At 36.0% G+C, this 14,952-nt stretch overlaps 1 protein-coding gene across 2 annotated transcripts in view; it reads left to right on the top strand.

Annotated features, from left to right (window-relative positions):
* The window catches only part of LOC128214573 (probable serine/threonine-protein kinase kinX), a 129,586-nt gene that overhangs the window by 11,378 nt on the left and 103,256 nt on the right, over positions 1-14,952 (top strand). Inside the window, exon 3 of one of the 2 annotated variants that reach the window (XM_052921124.1) lies at positions 2,755-2,862. The exons of the other annotated variant lie outside the window; for it this stretch is intronic. The gene's annotated coding sequence lies outside the window, so the exon portion shown is untranslated. The remainder of the gene's footprint in view (positions 1-2,754; positions 2,863-14,952) is intronic. 2 annotated transcript variants of the gene reach the window in all.

The following is a 14,952-nucleotide window of genomic DNA, read 5'->3' as shown; positions in this document are numbered from 1 at the left end:
TATGCTGTATGTGTTGAAATTAGCTGTATGTTATATGTGTTGATGTCACCTGTATGTTATATGTGTTGATGTCACCTGTATGTTATAAGTGTTGATGTCACCTGTATGTTATATATGTGTTGATGTTATCTGTATGCTGTATGTGTTGATATTAGCTGTATGTTATATGTGTTGATGTCACCTGTATGTTATATGTGTTGGTGTCACCTGTATGTTATATGTGTTGGTGTCACCTGTATGTTATAAGTGTTGATGTCACCTGTATGTTATATATGTGTTGATGTCACCTGTATGTTATATGTGTTTATGTCACCTGTATGTTATATGTGTTGATGTTAGCTGTATGTTATATGTGTTTATGTCACCTGTATGTTATATGTGTTTATGTTAGCTGTATGTTATATGTGTTGATGCTATCTGTATGCTGTATGTTATATGTGTTTATGTTAGCTGTATGTTATATGTGTTGATGTTAGCTGTATTTTATATGTGTTGATCTCACCTGTATGTTATATGTGTTTATGTCACCTGTATGTTATATGTGTTGATGTTAGCTGTATGTTATATGTGTTGATGTTAGCTGTATGTTATATGTGTTTATGTCACCTGTATGTTATATGTGTTTATGTTAGCTGTATGTTATATGTGTTTATGTCACCTGTATGTTATATGTGTTTATGCTATCTGTATGCTGTATGTTATATGTGTTTATGTTAGCTGTATGCTATATGTGTTTATGTTAGCTGTATGTTATATGTGTTGATGTTAGCTGTATGTTATATGTGTTGATGTCACCTGTATGTTATATGTGTTTATGTCACCTGTATATTATATTTGTTGATGTTAGCTGTATGTTATATGTGTTGATGTTAGCTGTATGTTATATGTGTTTATGTCACCTGTATGTTATATGTGTTGATGTTAGCTGTATGTTATATGTGTTTATGTCACCTGTATGTTATATGTGTTTATGTTAGCTGTATGTTATATGTGTTTATGTCACCTGTATGTTATATGTGTTTATGTCACCTGTATGCTATATGTGTTGATGTTAGCTGTATGTTATATGTGTTTATGTCACCTGTATGTTATATGTGTTGATGTTAGCTGTATGTTATATGTGTTGATGTCACCTGTATGTTATATGTGTTTATGTCACCTGTATGTTATATGTGTTGATGTTAGCTGTATGTTATGTGTTGATGTCACCTGTATATTATATGTGTTGATGTTAGCTGTATGTTATATGTGTTGATGTCACCTGTATGTTATATGTGTTTATGTCACCTGTATGTTATATGTGTTGATGTCACCTGTATGTTATATATGTGTTGATGTCACCTGTATGTTATATGTGTTTATGTCACCTGTATGTTATATGTGTTTATGTTAGCTGTATGTTATATGTGTTTATGTCACCTGTATGTTATATGTGTTTATGCTATCTGTATGCTGTATGTTATATGTGTTTATGTTAGCTGTATGTTATATGTGTTTATATTAGCTGTATGTTATATATGTTGATGTTAGCTGTATGTTATATGTGTTGATGTCACCTGTATGTTATATGTGTTTATGTCACCTATATGTTATATGTGTTGGTGTCACCTGTATGTTATATGTGTTTATGTTAGCTGTATGTTATATATGTGTTGATGTCACCTGTATGTTATATGTGTTTATGTCACCTGTATGTTATATGTGTTGGTGTCACCTGTATGTTATATGTGTTTATGTTAGCTGTATGTTATATATGTGTTGATGTCACCTGTATATTATATGTGTTGATGTTAGCTGTATGTTATATGTGTTGATGTCACCTGTATGTTATATGTGTTGATGTCACCTGTATGTTATATGTGTTGGTGTCACCTGTATGTTATATGTGTTTATGTCACCTGTATGTTATATGTGTTGATGTTAGCTGTATGTTATATGTGTTGATGTTATCATGCTGGCAGTCTTGAAAATGGACTTTATACATAATGCTGTAAATTGTTCAAACAGTTTTCGCCAGGTTTAATTCGATGTATAAACCACATTCACTGCAGCCTTTTGTTTTCCAGATTTGATTTCTTTGATAATGAGACCATTGAAAGAGATCCATCATGTGGTATTTTATATAGATTCATACTGTCAGAAAAATATCTTTGTGTTTTTAATTTGACAGTTGATCACTTTGATTTCAACTGTACGAGAATGAGTGGTAGTTCAGTTAAGTCTTTTTGAAAGTACTTCAAGATGTTGATCAAAATCAAGAATTCATCAGGAGTTATAGAACATATCATAACATCATTTAAGAAACAGATTTAAAAGATTTAGTTGTGTTGAAACGCCTTTGAAGATACAGTTTAAACAAAACGGGGAGAACCGAGCAGTTGGGAGAGTTTGATAGAAACAAATTATACATATCAGCCCAAGTTGAGGATTTTAATCTCCGAAATTAAAAAGACATCAAATCTTGAATACTTCAAAAGATAAGTGCATTATGTGTTATTAATACAATCCCAGGGATTTTGATTTCATTAGAGTTCCTGATAAAACTACTTGATATCTTGTTTGCACACCCTTTAATTGAAGTGAAATTTCACATGTGTCGTCTTGTTTTTTTTTCCTAAGATTCTAAGAAATTTTATGACTTCTAGAAACTTTTAACGGGCAATTAACTAATTGAAATGAAATATTCATAAAAATAAGCACCCTGGTAAAGGCAATAAAATTTTAGTATGGTTATTATTATTCCTTTTGTTGCAGACACAGGGAGAGGTCCTGAAACCGGTTTGGCCATAAGTGCATTCGGTGCAGAACAATCAAGGAGGCAGCAGCCATTCCTATTCCACTAGCTCATCTTTGTCATCTAAGGTCGGAACAAAATATTTCTTTTGTTCGAAAATAGGCAGTTCATTTTGTTAATATATGACATAAAGATGCCACTTTCTACATTAGCTTGAAGGTATTTCTGTAAATGACATAGTTTTACATAGGTACTGCAGACTCACTTTGCAAATTACTTATAATCCCCATCCCCACCACCAGAATGGTAGCTAGCAGAGTGAACTAGCTACATCCCTGGAAATTAAGTCTGAAACCAGCATGTGGTCAAGTTAAAATAGAAGCAGTTAATGTCAACATGTGAATGTAATCAATATTAATTTTCAAATACATGTGACATGAGAAACTGATACCTCGGTTCTCCGCAGATTGAAAATATTTCAATAGCAGAATCATTGAATGTTTTAGAGGCAATCATTAGATATTTCATTTGTCCATTTATCAATGATAACCACAGCAACAAATAAACACTGTGGCATGTGCAGGTGACTTCTGCACAATTCGAAAACTTTGAATGAAAAGCCAAGCAAACTGTGAACGGCAAAAGACAGGTGTTTTGAAAAAAATCGTAGGAATCATTTCATTTTACAGGGCCACTGATAGAAGCATTTAAAGTATATAATGAGTGGCAGGTATTGTGTGATTGGGTAATAATGGTCAATAATGGTCAGCACATTGACAGAGGGTGTTGATGAGGCCTTACTGACCATTGTCCAGTCTGCTGTCACCTGGGCAACACTGAGTGGGTGGGTGGGGATGGGGAAGATGTTACTCTGTATCAAGTTCTTTACAATGTGATTGATTGTATTTAAGTTATAACAAATTGGCTATTCATTTGTATTCAGAATGGAGGCTTCATTTTGGCAGCTGCATTTAGTTTGAAAGCCCAATGTAATCTATATATTTCATATGATAAAAAAAAAATTGTATTTTTTTCAATAACTACATCAGGTCGGCCTTAAAAATAATCCTGTAATCAGAATCCCTTCAATTTTAATGGCATACTTTAAATACTGAAGTGTTTCTTGCTTTGATGTTCTAATTGCTTTATTTTAAAGCTTCTTGTATGAAATTTAAAGATAAGTAATAAAATGTTCTCGATATTTCGTTCAGATATTTTGATTAATTTGTTTATGAGAAATCATAGCTATAATGAAAACTACTTTCCTTTGAAATATTTTGATAAAAACTATCTTCAAACTTTATTTATCAATTTATGCGTAAACATTTTGCCCAAGAGCATGCATAGCTGAAAATTAAGATGAATTGTTAAAAAACACATGAAAAACAACGGTAAGATACTCTTACCATAATCCCAGGCCAGAGGGCTTTAAATTTGCTATTATCTCCGACATATCATTGTTTTAAATCTGGCAAAAGATTTATCATTTGAATACCACTTCTCTAAATATTAAATGTACTATAAAATGGCCTTAAGCTTCCCATTTGGACTCACTTGAAATCCAACATTAAATATTAAATTATGATAAAAAGCCTCCAATGGTATTTTCAAATGATACTATATAGATGATATCTTTTATTTTGTAAATTCTGTACTGTTATTGACCTTTCAACATGAAAAGCAGAACGTTAATATCAAGTATGGTAATTTGGAAAAATGTTTTAAATTGTTTCTGAAGTGGTGAATATTTCATTAGGGTTGTTATTAATGTAGATCAATCCGGAGCAACTTCTGCAGTGAAGTTTGCCAATTGAAGAATGTTTTGTCCTCTGTTTGTTAAAACAATTGGAAAGAACACTTATTATGGGAAGGGTGCAGGGTTGGGGAAGTATGGAGGGGTGCAGGGTTGGGGAAGTATGGAGGGGTGCAGGGTTGGGGAAGTATGGAGGGGTGCAGGGTTGGGGAAGTATGGAGGGGTGCAGGGTTGGGGAAGTATGGAGGGGTGCAGGGTTGGGGAAGTATGGAGGATCATGTAAGGGTGCAGGGTTGGGGAAGTATGGAGGGGTGCAGGGTTGGGGAAGTATGGAGGATCATGTAAGGGTGCAGGGTTGGGGAAGTATGGAGGATCATGTAAGGGTGCAGGGTTAGGGAAGTATGGAGGATCATGTAAGGCCTGCATTTTTTCATATAAGTTTGAAGTTTAATTTCAATTTTGGGTGCACAAGTAATTGCAATAAAATATTGAAATAGATATTTTGGCAATTTTTACCTTTTTCTTTTAAAATGATTAACACAGATGTACAAAAATGTTCCAGCTAACATTCGTCCATTATCGGTTAGTCTGGTTCTGGGTATTACTATTTTCTCCATGTTGTGACAGGGACTTCTCCAGGTAGAAATCCAGAGATTCTCTCCATCTCACTGAAATCGCTTCTTAACAGGCAATCCATGCATTAACTTGTAACAAACGTCTTCAAATCAATCCAGGTCTCACACTTTTTAAAGAGATTTTTTTGTTTTTTTAAAGTTTTTATTGCTTCAAACAAGGTTTAATTAGAGGCTGTTTTTTTCTGAGGATGTGATTGTATGTTTTTAAGGAGATTAATTATTGATTCTTGTAGTTAATTACTTGTTGAACTTTACTGATGACCCCCATTTGATCTTCTATTTGTAATTTTCATTAGCAACGTGTTGCCCTGATATTAGATTTTTGTAAGTTTTTGTTACAATTCAGTTTAATTTCGACAACATTTTTTTGCTTTTGTTAAATAAATTAAATTTCCTATTGTCTGGTGTATAATGTACATTCATAGGCAGATGTGTGTATTTTATAAGGAGAAAATATTAATTTGTTTAACATTGAATTACCATGTGTTGTATAATTTAATTAATGAGAAATTAATTAATTTTTTTTTATTATTTTGATGATAAATTTGTAAATATGGCACAAGGTAACATTTACATGGTGTTGTTAATCATAGAGGTATTATTATATATGTTATACTTATAAATGTTGAATGTCATTTTGAAATGTACTTTCTAAAGAACATTTTTAGTCAGTTGAGCATTAAGAACATGGAAGCTTTAAAGGACATCAGTTCAGAGTTATGGTTCCTGCCAATTATCATACTTCTATAGATATTGAGGTTTATTGAAAATGCAGTGTTTTTTACCATTTTCTACATAGGGCCAGGGATTTTCTAGTTGGAAATTATTCATTTTGATTACAATTTTGAATTTCTTTTTTGCCTAGAAATGGACGTGAATGCTTCAAAAAAATAGACTAAAAATTCTGTTGTTTTTTTCACTTTCAGACAAAAGTATATGTTTAAGAATTGGGAATGAATGGGCCAAACTACAGACCGAAATAGGTCAGAAAATCCCTATTATAACCTGGTTGTAAAGCATAAACTGATGATTGTTAGCAGATGATTGTTGCTGATCATTGACCATCTAGCCAGTTTGGCTAAAATACTGAAATGATTGGTACAAAATTAAGACCCATCTAATGATTTGAAGTGTCTTGTACTTTTCTTAAAATTAGTAAGCAACTGTAAATGGTAGACATATCTTTGAGTATCTTTACCCTGAATTTTGCTGCTTCAAGCCCTTTTGCAGCTTGGTGGATCAGTTGGGGGTTGCATGGGTTTGGTGGATTAGTTCGGGGTTTAAGGGCTGAACTTGCTTGTGTGGTGCCACCATGTTTGGAAAAATAGGACAAGTAAGATTATCAAGAATGATGCAAGTTTTGGAATCTAATTAATTGGTGTTATGTTGTAGTTTACATTTTTTGATTGAAAAAATATCCTCAATTGAAATATTCCTTTCATAACCAGTATTGTTGTTAATCTCATTAAACTGAATATATGATTGGAGGATTGATTGTTGCAATTGTTTGCAGTATTTTTCTCAGTTTGCATGGTCACTATGCCAATCATTTGTTTGAACCATCTGTGTTCCAGAACCAGGACTAATTGGTGCAAAACTGCTTTTCATAGGGATCGTCCATCACTGGTCAGTGCTGTTGATATAAGATATGTAAACGAAAAACAAGTTGCATAAACATTTGTCTCAGCTCAAATGCGGCTGAGCTCAACTAAGGCTGAGAGGTGGTGTTCATCCAAAGCGTCATTCATACCGTCTGTTGATTGCCTTCCCTTGCTGTCTGTGACTTCTTCTCATGGATCAAATTGCTTTTTCTTTAAAACTTGGTTTGAAGCTCCGTCTCTCATATTATTTAAAAATGGTTTGATTCACATTTGAGAAACATTTAAGCCATAGTTGCAAGAGCTGAAATACCTTGAAGGATGCATCTTTTTGAGTTGTTCTATCAATTTAGTTCATAATTATGAGCTCCTCTGGTTACTGCATTGGCCCCAACCTGTGGCTGCTTGTTATTACCAGCCGAACCTAAGGGAGGGGGATATTATTTTGGCATTGTCAATCGTACCATCCTTCCTTCCTTGTCCATCCGTCCATCATACCCTTTTCTGTCGAGAACCATATCTTAGTACAGATTGGTCAGATTATGTTAAAACTTTGTCAGAATGTTCCCGTATATGAAATCTCAACCACTTGTAAAAGTGGAATCACATGGGGTAAAAAAGAAGGTCACAAGGTCAAAGCTTGGAACACTATAGAGGCATTATATTTGGTCGACTATTCATCAAATTTTATCAGAATGTTTTCCTTTGATGAACTCTTGGACAAGACAGTTGATATAATGTTAGGTCACTAGGTGAAATCTTAGATTTTTTGTCTAGAACCATATCATAATAATGATTTATAAGGTAATTGTCAAACTTGGACAGAATGTTACTCTTGATGAAATATCATCACATTTTTACATGAGGTCACCAGGTCAAATCTTAGAACAAATCTTGGAAACATTCTAGAAGCAATATGTCAGGTCCAACATTTATGAAACTTTATCAGAACGTTTTCCTTAACAAATTTATTGACAAGTTTGAAACTGGGTCACATGAGGTCAGCAGGACAAATCTGTAAAAAATGATGTCCAGAACAAAACATTGGTATTGATTGGTCAGACTTTATTCAAATTGCAGTCATATTGTAACACTTGATGTAATCTTGGTAGACTTTTTAAGTGGTCACATGGGGTAAAAAAGGAGGTCATTTGGTCAAATTTTAGAAAAATATTGGGAACAAACAGAAGCAATATATCAGTTCTTATCAACATGAAACTTTTATCAGCCTCAATGAAACTAGGTCACATTGGGTCAAAAATGAGGTCACTAGGTCAAATCTTAGAAAAACTTAGTGAACACTCTTAAGGTCATACTTTTTTTTACAATATTTCTTGTCCAATCTTCAAAACTGGTCAAAACTTAATCAGAATGTGTTCCTTGATGAAATATTTTATTAGTTTGAAACTGGGTAACATGGGGTCAAGAACTAGGTTACTAGGTCAAATCTAAATGCTGCACTATATACAATATTCTTTTATTTCTTATACAATTGTAAACAAACTCATATTTTATATTCAACGTTGATAAAAGTCCATTACTCTGCAGCCTTATTGCATGTTTCAGATGGAATATTTCACCAACTCTTTGATTTCCATTCCCTCTACTCTGCTTAATCAGGCAGGGGATATCAATTCAAGGAATTTGCTTGTTTTAATATGTACTTACAGTAAAGAAATTAAAGGTCTCTCATCTAAAAATTAAAGGTCTCTCATCTAAAACCAGAAATCTTAGGGCTTTAGGTACTTAGTATATAGCACCATCTAGAGGTATTGTGCCAATGTTGTTCAAATCGAGCCCCGGGGTCAGACAGTGCTCAAAGAACCTATATGGACTTACATAGCGGATAAACACAAACAATGTTCTGATACCCAAAGGCACAGAGCTTACACACCATTTAGCAAGAGTTTCTTAATAATGGCCCTTGTTTTATAAAAAATGGACAGGTCAGGTTATTTTTCAGGTGAGCAATCCACAGCCATTTGGTCTGTCTTCAGTGCTCCAGCTAAGCATGATTAGCGTGGCGGGGCGCCCCGCTGCCCTTTTATGGCGCCCTGCTGCCTTTTCAAACGCCCCGCTGTGCCCTTTTCATTGACAGAGCCTCCTTTGATGATAAATAAAACAAATAAATCGCCCATTTGTGATATTAAAGCGACATTGACCTCGCCAAATTTTTAACACATTGTAAATCTGTCAATCAGCGAGTATTTGGACACTGTCCCATTAGTCAAAACATCGCAATTAGCCATAGGGTAATCCCCTAATTCGATAATGGGGCCGTGTCATCCAATTACCAAAACATCGCCAGTAGGCGGAGCTATTGAAAGTTAACCAATCAGAATGTACATTGAGAAGAACCTGATAATATGATATACGTTCATTAAAATGAGATAGAAAAGGCGACATACTTATGAAAAATCGTGTTAAGCATTGATGAAGCTAAAAACTAATTGATATATGTATTGAACAAACAATGCCAGACATTTAAACATTGTTGCTTTGGAGCAGACGGTCATATATAGCCATCTCGGGCCATCGGCAAGGTGGCGCTAAGAAAATCAATAACATGACGTATTACCAAATATTTAATTGGTTTTCGTGAAATGTTCATGATAAAAAATTGATTTGTAAACACAAAAATATATTTATTTTTTTGCTTTATGTAGAGTTTTAATACTTACAGTATTTTTCTCCTGTTTATGATGTCAAAAAAATCGGCGAGATCGCCATTTTGTCAGAACAATTTTCCGAGTTAATTTCTCAACATCCCATTATGTATTGGTAAAGTTTTCATCAAGGACAGTGATTTAAATGTCATTTGGTTCTTAAATGTCAGCATATTTAAAATTATTTAGCCTAAGACATGTAAATAACAGCATAGCTGAATGTGACATTCGTACCCTATCCCGAACGTACCAAAATAAGATTCGTCCCCCTACTATATGGACAGTTAATTTATTAGTCATTTTGATTGTTTCAAATCCTTAGCTGTCTCGGTTTTTGTTTCATTTTAGATGCTATTTGGAGATAAACTGTGTGACATTGACAAATACACTTTTGCTGAGCCATAAATGATACATTATTTTATGAACATTTTATATAGTTATAGCAATCAATTTGAATGTGAATATAAACTACATAAACTGAGGTGTGTGGTATGGCATAGTTTTTGTATCAGGTGTTACAAAAGTATCACTTTTCCCTAAAGTCTCCCCACTTCTCCCTAAATTGACTGAAGGGAGAAGTCACTTCTCCCAAAATTTTCAGCTGAGTGAGAGCCCTGAAAAACAATAAAAAACAAGCTTGTGATGTGTGACTTGTGTGTGCTAGTGTAGACCTAGTGGTTGGGTTAAATTTGTGTATAAAGATTGATTGACCTGTGTACATGATTGTATGTAGAATCGAGTTTTCACCTTATATTTAGATTACCGTTTGTTTATGTATATATTTTTATAATCATTCATAACACTGTTGTTGAAAGAGTTGCGCATTGATATGCCAGAGATTAAACTACGAATAAAGCATGATTTGTTACTTCTATTTAAATCACAGTTTGTTACCAATTTTGATATTACTGCACATATAGTCAGGTAATGTTTCAGAAATTAGTTTGAAAATAATTAATATACAGAAGTATGACTCAATAACAACATCTTTGGATATCATAACAATTAGTATTGAAAGTAGAGCTCTAGTACCAAAATATCAAAATGTTGAACTTTGCAAGTGCCCCATTTAGGCTCATTAAAAGTGCCTTTTTGGACCAAGCACCCTGCCCTTTTCAAATCCTGGCTGGAGCACTGGTCTTGTTCTGAAATGTGGCGACCTGTCTCTTCTTGTTAGAACTGTCATGAGGATGGTCAATTTTAGTTTGCATATTGAGCAATATTTTGTTTACTAAAAGCTGTTATGTTTTCTTCAACAGGTAAAACAGCATCACTTCTTCTGCTAATTGGTCAGTTCAGTGAGGTAAAAACTGTTAATCTTGAAATACAGGAGGGTTGTTTTCAATATGTTTCATTTCAACACTTTCTGCTAAATCCATTTAAACCCATCTCCCCCTTCCTTCAAGTGCATCGGTTGTCTTCAATATTCCAAGCCATGTGTATGGATAAATCATTAAGCTTAAAGTTTCAAAATATAACACCAATTTAATTCCTGTTCAAACCCACAGGTGCATATTGTAAGCTGAAAAGTCTTTAACATGTGAGTTTTGGAGAGATTTTCTGAAGAAAAGGAATTGTCTATTTATTTTGAATGCGAGAAATCAGCAGGGGGATCTTGTTAAGTTCAGCAGGGTACACAGATTTTCAAGAAATTCTCCATCTAGATGAGATTAAAAGAGACATATTTCATTTGTAAATAATGAACGCCCTTCAAATTAATATAAAAGTGTATTTAGTGAAGAAATCTTATGCAAATTGTCAAAAATATGTAATTTACTGTGTTCAAGTCTTTGAACAGTGAAGCTTAAAGTGCTGGCTTGGGGTCTTATAATGTTGCTACGGAATAACAGACTGTCATCGTATAGATGCACATTAGCCTCTTGGTTTAGAAACATTTGGCATACAGAACCACTGCATCATGTTATCAGTGTCTTGTTGTACAATTTAATAAATTAGTGAGGGATCTTCTAGTGCCCTGTCTTTGTGTGACATAGTCTCCCAAAGTGGTACCTTAGGGTGAGGGATCTTCTAGTGTCTTATCTTTGTGTGACATAGTCTCCCAAAGTGGCACCTCAGGGTGAGGTTTCTTCTAGTGTCCTATCTTTGTGTGTTGTGTGACATAGTCTCCCAAAGTGGAACCTTATGGTGAGGGATCTTCTTAGTGTTCTATCTTTGTGTGACATAGTCTCCCAAAGTGGAACCTTATGGTGAGGGATCTTCTTAGTGTTCTATCTTTGCGTGACATAGTCTTCCAAAGTGGTACCTCATGGTGAGGGATCTTCTAGTGTCTTATCTTTGTGTGACATAATCTCCCAAAATGGTACCTCAGGGTGAGGGATCTTCTAGTGTCCTATCTTTGTGTGACATAGTCTCCCAAAGTGGTACATCAGGGTGAGGGATCTTCTAGTGTCTTATCTTTGTGTGACATAGTCTCCCAAAGTGGCACCTCAGGGTGAGGTATCTTCTAGTGTCCTATCTTTGTGTGTTGTGTGACATAGTCTCCCAAAGTGGAACCTTATGGTGAGGGATCTTCTTAGTGTTCTATCTTTGTGTGACATAGACTTCCAAAGTGGTACCTTAGGGTGAGGGATCTTCTAGTGTCTTATCTTTGTGTGACATAGTCTCCCAAAGTGGTACCCCATGGTGAGGGATCTTCTAGTGTCCTATCTTTGTGTGACATAGTCTCCCAAAGTGGTACCTCATGGTGAGGGATCTTCTAGTGTCCTATCTTTGTGTGGCATAGACTCCCAAAGTGGTACCACAATGTGAGGGGATCTTCTAGTGTCCTATCTTTGTGTGACATAGTCTCCCAAAGTGGTACCTCATGGTGAGGGATCTTCTAGTGTCCTATCTTTGTGTGACATAGTCTCCCAAAGTGGTACCTCATGGTGAGGGATCTTCTAGTGTCCTATCTTTGTGTGGCATAGTCTCCCAAAGTGGTACCACAATGTGAGGGGATCTTCTAGTGTCCTATCTTTGTGTGACATAGACTTCCAAAGTGGTACCTTAGGGTGAGGGATCTTCTAGTGTCTTATCTTTGTGTGACATAGTCTCCCAAAGTGGTACCTCATGGTGAGGGATCTTCTAGTGTCCTATCTTTATGTGACATAGTCTCCCAAAGTGGTACCTCATGGTGAGGGATCTTCTAGTGTCCTATCTTTATGTGACATAGTCTTCCAAAGTGGTACCTCATGGTGAGGGATCTTCTAGTGTCCTATCTTTATGTGACATAGTCTTCCAAAGTGGTGACTTAGGGTGAGGGATCTTCTAGTGTCCTATCTTTGTGTGACATAGTCTTCCAAAGTGGTGACTTAGGGTGAGGGATCTTCTAGTGTCCTATCTTTGTGTGACATAGTCTTCCAAAGCTGTGACTTAGGGTGAGGGATCTTCTAGTGTCCTATCTTTGTGTGACATAGTCTTCCAAAGTGGTGACTTAGGGTGAGGGATCTTCTAGTGTCCTATCTTTGTGTGACATAGTCTCCCAAAGTGGTACCTCAGGGTGAGGGATCTTCTCGTGTCCTTTCTTTATGTGACATAGTCTCCCAAAGTGGTACCTCATGGTGAGGGATCTTCTAGTGTCCTATCTTTGTGTGACATAGTCTCCCAAAGTGGTACCTCATGGTGAGGGATCTTCTAGTGTCCTATCTTTGTGTGGCATAGTCTCCCAAAGTGGTACCACAATGTGAGGGGATCTTCTAGTGTCCTATCTTTGTGTGACATAGACTTCCAAAGTGGTACCTTAGGGTGAGGGATCTTCTAGTGTCTTATCTTTGTGTGACATAGTCTCCCAAAGTGGTACCTCATGGTGAGGGATCTTCTAGTGTCCTATCTTTATGTGACATAGTCTCCCAAAGTGGTACCTCATGGTGAGGGATCTTCTAGTGTCCTATCTTTATGTGACATAGTCTTCCAAAGTGGTACCTCATGGTGAGGGATCTTCTAGTGTCCTATCTTTATGTGACATAGTCTTCCAAAGTGGTGACTTAGGGTGAGGGATCTTCTAGTGTCCTATCTTTGTGTGACATAGTCTTCCAAAGTGGTGACTTAGGGTGAGGGATCTTCTAGTGTCCTATCTTTGTGTGACATAGTCTTCCAAAGCTGTGACTTAGGGTGAGGGATCTTCTAGTGTCCTATCTTTGTGTGACATAGTCTTCCAAAGTGGTGACTAAGGGTGAGGGATCTTCTAGTGTCCTATCTTTGTGTGACATAGTCTCCCAAAGTGGTACCTCAGGGTGAGGGATCTTCTAGTGTCCTATCTTTATGTGACATAGTCTCCCAAAGTGGTACCTCATGGTGAGGGATCTTCTAGTGTCCTATCTTTATGTGACATAGTCTTCCAAAGTGGTACCTCATGGTGAGGGATCTTCTAGTGTCCTATCTTTATGTGACATAGTCTTCCAAAGTGGTACCTCATGGTGAGGGATCTTCTAGTGTCCTATCTTTATGTGACATAGTCTTCCAAAGTGGTGACTTAGGGTGAGGGATCTTCTAGTGTCCTATCTTTGTGTGACATAGTCTTCCAAAGTGGTGACTTAGGGTGAGGGATCTTCTAGTGTCCTATCTTTGTGTGACATAGTCTTCCAAAGCTGTGACTTAGGGTGAGGGATCTTCTAGTGTCCTATCTTTGTGTGACATAGTCTTCCAAAGTGGTGACTAAGGGTGAGGGATCTTCTAGTGTCCTATCTTTGTGTGACATAGTCTCCCAAAGTGGTACCTCAGGGTGAGGGATCTTCTCGTGTCCTTTCTTTATGTGACATAGTCTCCCAAAGTGGTACCTCATGGTGAGGGATCTTCTAGTGTCCTATCTTTGTGTGACATAATCTCCCAAAATGGTACCTCAGGGTGAGGTATCTTCTAGTGTCCTATATTTGTGTGACATAGTCTTCCAAAGTGGTACCTTAGGGTGAGGGATCTTTTAAGGCCCTGTCTTTGTGTCTCTGGACGAAAGGTACCCAGACCCTGCTGGGTTCATATTCACCAACTTCTTTAGCCTGAGTGTAAGGCTCAAGACTTAAAATCTGATTTTCATTGTAAGTTGCCATTTAAATAGCAATAACATATGCATATTTGAAAAACACAAAAAAACAACACTTTACAGTAATTTACACTTCTTTTATTTAAGAATGATTGTATGTTAGATATTTGGAACATTTTAAAATGCGTTTTTCTGGGTCTCAAACCCAGACTTAGGTGAGTACAGGCCCTGCCCTGCTCCTTATTTGAAGTCAAGACGATGTATTAACATTCCAGCTTTTGTGTGCGTGGCCAGATATAAAGGTTCATCATATTATTGGCTGATCAACTGGTTGCATTTCAATATTGAATGTTTGAACATGTTTTTCATCATCATGAGTTCATTGCAAAATTGCCAAGATTTTGGTCAAACTGTGAAATGACCTCTGTTACACTTCAGAATATTCCTTTGAAATCTTTGTTATTATGAGTTTCATGTAATTATTGGTAAGATTTTCATGCAGATAGTTCCAAGACTTTTTCAAGTTGAGGCTTATTAAATATTAAAGGTATTTAATGGCTTTTTCACAAGAGTCAGACCCAGCTGGCGATT

The sequence above is a fragment of the Mya arenaria genome, chromosome 13 (assembly GCF_026914265.1).
Source record: "Mya arenaria isolate MELC-2E11 chromosome 13, ASM2691426v1".
Classification (NCBI taxonomy): domain Eukaryota; kingdom Metazoa; phylum Mollusca; class Bivalvia; order Myida; family Myidae; genus Mya; species Mya arenaria.
Note: the sequence above shows the minus strand (reverse complement) of the source record. Positions and strands in the feature narration are given on the sequence as shown.